Source organism: Limulus polyphemus, unplaced genomic scaffold (assembly GCF_000517525.1).
Source record: "Limulus polyphemus unplaced genomic scaffold, Limulus_polyphemus-2.1.2 Scaffold4307, whole genome shotgun sequence".
NCBI lineage: Eukaryota > Metazoa > Arthropoda > Merostomata > Xiphosura > Limulidae > Limulus > Limulus polyphemus.
Genome location: NW_013669917.1, coordinates 34,420 through 38,980, shown reverse-complemented (window position 1 = coordinate 38,980; position 4,561 = coordinate 34,420). Strand labels below are relative to the sequence as shown.

Here is a 4,561-nt window from a genome sequence, read left to right as displayed (position 1 = left end):
TAGTTGTCTACTTTTAGTTACACAGAATATAACTTAGTTGTAGTTGTCTACTTTTAGTTACACAGAATATAACTTAGTTGTAGTTGTCTACTTTTAGTTACACAGAATATAACTTAGTTGTAGTTGTCTACTTTTAGTTACACAGAATATAACTTAGTTGTAGTTGTCTACTTTTAGTTACACAGAAATGTGGATGGAACTTTTGCACTAATCATCATAGCAAAATTTTCATAATTACTGTTAAAAAATGTTATTAATGATAAATATTAACATTATATTTTAATTTAACCCACTATATGGGCTTGGTTATTTTTTAATCTTGTGACTACTAGGTCCTACAAATTGTAGGACCAAACAATAAAACTAGTGGATGAAATTGTTTGAAATTTAACAAGAACCTTCCTTTCAGAAAATTATTTAATTCTGATTTTTGTACTATTTCTAATAAAAATTTATTATTTAATATGGTTATTTGCATTCAAACTCTTAATAGTTCACCTGCAAGGTGATTTTCATTTTGAGTATAAAAATACTATTTATTATCTTACAGTTTTCACATTTCATTTCCATAATCTCTAAAACCTGCTAAATGAATATCAAAATAGTTTTTCAAGGTAAATGTTTATATTTTATTTTCCACTTTCTCTACTGTATCACTAACTCTAGATGTTATCATCAATGAAATGTCTAAAATGGAAATATGTACTTACATTTTATCTCTTTGTTGAATAGTTTTAAAATATCTTCTTCGAATCATATGTGTAATTTAATGTTTTTACCTTTTCACTTTTAGTTTATTTTTAATGTTTTATTTTCCTTTCCAATTCTTTATCTTTTACCCTCAAGGTGGATTCCTGTGAGGGGATGTCCCAAGGAAGGTTTACCTCCTTTGGGATCCAAATATCCACCCACGTGTTTGCCATGTGTGGCATCCCATGAAAGGGATGATAAGGTCTTGGTGATTTAAGTGTGTCATTGATGGGTTAGTTTATATCGGTGGCAGTTTAATACATCATTTTGACCATGAATTCCTACAGATAGAAGGCCTTGTGGTGACTCTCCATGGGTCAGTCAACTGGTCCTGTTGGGCTAGGGTCAACTAAGTACCTGAGTTGGAAGTTCTCAACAGTTGTTGTGGACATTGTGTCTGATGCTGGTGTTTGGATATAGTACCCATGAAACCTTGGCATATCTACAATGCTCTACTTTAGCATTGTAATGTGTCTCCTTATAGGACTCCATGATGGCTGGGTAGAGTGGGCACTGAAGTTCATCAATTTTATATGGATCCTGCACCCATAACCACCCCAAAAAATCTGAAAGAAATTTAAATTAATCTTTATTTATTTCTAGAATGACTTCAAATTGTTGTTACATTCATTTATCCTAAGTAGCTCTAAGTTCGTAACATTATACATCTATTTATAATTAAATTTTTTTGTTTTATTACTCTTTGAACCGTGTCTAACTGCTATCCTTGCCATTATAAGTTGTAAATCACTCAGGGAATGTGCAGCTCATGTTACTATATCAAATTACATTACCCACAAGCTGCTCCCATGCATGCCTCTGAACCATTTTAATTATATTATTATTATTATTACTTATTTTACCTAATCTAGTCTTAAATAACTTAAAAAGATGCGTATTTTTAGATTTTAGTTACTTTTATGATAATAATTATGAAAAACAAGAAATAACGTACTTACCCAATCTTCTTTTTTCTTGCTCTTGGGCTTACGACGAGAGTTAACCCTAATTTTATATACTATAGATAATAATGCACTTGATAATTTTTATTTAATTAAATAATGCACCAAAAAATATAGACTAATAACATGCAAAAAGTAGACAAATTCACTTACCTCTCAAAATTTCTTTGGCTTTTTAACTATGCGACAAGAGCCATTACAAATTCATCCAACCTAGTTGTTAACTCTCCCATGGGAATGAATCTTGTACTGTGAGTGAAATTAATGATATTCTGTTCAGAATACAACCTTATACAATAATCATTTGATAGATGAAAAACATGACTTTCTATTGGTTATAGGTAATGTATAATGAAAGAGAGGATTTGACAGGTGGGTGTAGCAGAAGGGGTCTGATTCTCTGTTCGATACCTTTGTAACAAAACATTGAAGACTAGAAAAATTATGGTTTGTCTGAGCAATAACGATTTTATTAAGTATTTTACGTTTAATTTCATACTTTTTCAAGGGGTGATGGATAAAATAGGGATGATGACATGCTAAGAAAAATTGTGTCACGTGGGTCATACTATTGGAAATTCAGGATTTTTTAAAATATTCCCTTGTAGAATTAAGAACTTAAAACTTGTATACTATTAAAATATGTATTATTAGCTAAGATTTTATGCTATTCTAATTGGTATAACATAAACATAAAGTAGTTTAATACAATTTTGAATGTAAGACACTAAAACCTTGTATCATGTGTGGGAAAGGGTACCTGGGGTGAGAGGGTTAAGGCCATGATAGATACCTAATATCACATCTGTCTCTCGTTACAGGAAACATTCCTGAGAACTGTTGATACTGTCACCTTTTGGCAGTTTTCTTTGTACCAGAATGACAGCTTGTGTGATGTATGAGTCCATGGAGGCGTGGCACTGGTGGTTGCCAGCATGTACCCACCTTGTCTGTGCCACACGATACACCCTTGGAGGTCGTAGCCATCCATATCTCTGTGGGTTGTACCATCACTGTTTGTTCTCTTTACCTGTCTCCAGGAGAGTCTTTTGACCAATCAGACCTTGATGCTCTCATAGAACAGTTGCCATCTTCCTTTTTCTTCTTAATGGACACAATCCTCTCTGGGGTCTTGCTGATATTGATGGGAGCAACCTTTCTCTATTTAATACTCTTTTTTTTATCTATTTGTTCTCCTTCACTTTTTCTTATTTTTCTTGGATGACTGACAGTGACCTAATGGGCAGTAATAATTTTTCCATTGTTTTGAGGGAGATTGGCCATGGTCGATGCCACCCAACCCAAGTGCTTTGGTGAAAATTGGAGCAGGCTGACTGGCTCTCCTTCACCGCTCTTTTGGAACTAGATTCTGCTGTTGTTAGTCTTCCATCTATTAACGACTGCATGGAGGCAGTAAATGATTGTATAATTCAAGCAGCTGTTTGTTCTATTCCCCAAACCTCGACAAGGTATCCTCATCCATGGTGGTCTCCTGCCTGTCAGCTGGCATGGAAGGCTCAGAAAAGGACCTGGGATATCTTTCACTGGTATCCCACTCTTTCCAACTGTGTTGCTTTCCAGCAAGCCTGTGCCTATGCTCAGCAGGTCAGACGTCAAAGCCAGAAGGAATCTTGGATTAATGCACCACCAGCATCTCTTCTACCTCCAGTTCCAAAATTATCTGGGACAAGATTTGGAAGGTCAATGGGAAGCTTCCCATCCCCATTCCATCTTGCTCTCCAATGGCCAGGAAGCTGCTGATGTACATTTGAAAATAATTTATCACCTACATTTCCTTCTAGCCTAGAAAATTAAATGAGAAAACTTCTCTTTTTATTGGTTATAATCATGCCGTTCAGGCTTAGCAACAGATTACTTTGAATGAGGGAGTGGCATCTACCAGAAAGGAAAATGTAATAAGCTCCTACGTGGAATGATATAGCTGCTGTAAAAGGAAACTAAAATTTAGATTTTGATCTTGTATTTGTAGAAAATCATTTAGACTGTTATAGAAGTACTGAATCAAAACTGAACAGAAACATAAGCAACCAAATCAAAGATATTTGAACTGCATGTGGTGTCATGTGGTAGAAAACTAAAGTTTTAATTGATTTTTTCAAAGGTTTATTTTGACATAAAGGAACAATAACTTGGATAATATAAAACTTTGAACTATAATGTATTTAATAATACTGATTTCATTAACATCCACTGAGAGTAAATTGGTTTAATTAAATTTTGAATGTAACTTGGTAACACTATGTACCATCTGCAGAAAGGTATTAAAAGAGTGTAGTGGTTGTTAAATGATTAACTACGATGTAAACTTGAAACTGTACATACTATAACTTTTAACTCTCTCTACACGAGCTCGGTTGAATTGACTGACCACATGACCACTTTGTCATTATAGTTTTGATAATACTAACTTTTAATATACTATGTATATCTTCACAAAATTTGGCAGAATATCAGTAAACATTATGAGACTTTCATGTACAAAAAATAATATTTTCTATTGAAATGTTTTTAATAAACTTAAAAAGATTTGTTCTTGAATATATCAAGTCTTCTTTTTGACTGGTCAGAGAGCAAAGTAATTTTCATGTTGAGATTAAAAATACTTTTCTTCATGTCAAACATCTCAAATTTCATTTGCACAATCTAAAACCTCCTAAATATCTTAAATATATTTCAAATGTTTGTTTTCAATAAAACTTTATATTTTAATTGTTATTTTCTCTACCATAACTTTATGTGGTTGGTAAATTTGACCAATCTTGTAACCACCAAAAAACAAATTGAAATAAATCTAAATTACCCTTTTTTCTTTCTGGAATGACTTTAAA

At 33.0% G+C, this 4,561-nt stretch overlaps 1 protein-coding gene across 1 annotated transcript in view; it reads left to right on the top strand.

Annotated features, from left to right (window-relative positions):
• The window catches only part of LOC106470938 (contactin-like), a 66,629-nt gene that overhangs the window by 37,805 nt on the left and 24,263 nt on the right, over positions 1-4,561 (top strand). The gene's annotated exons all lie outside the window — the stretch shown is intronic.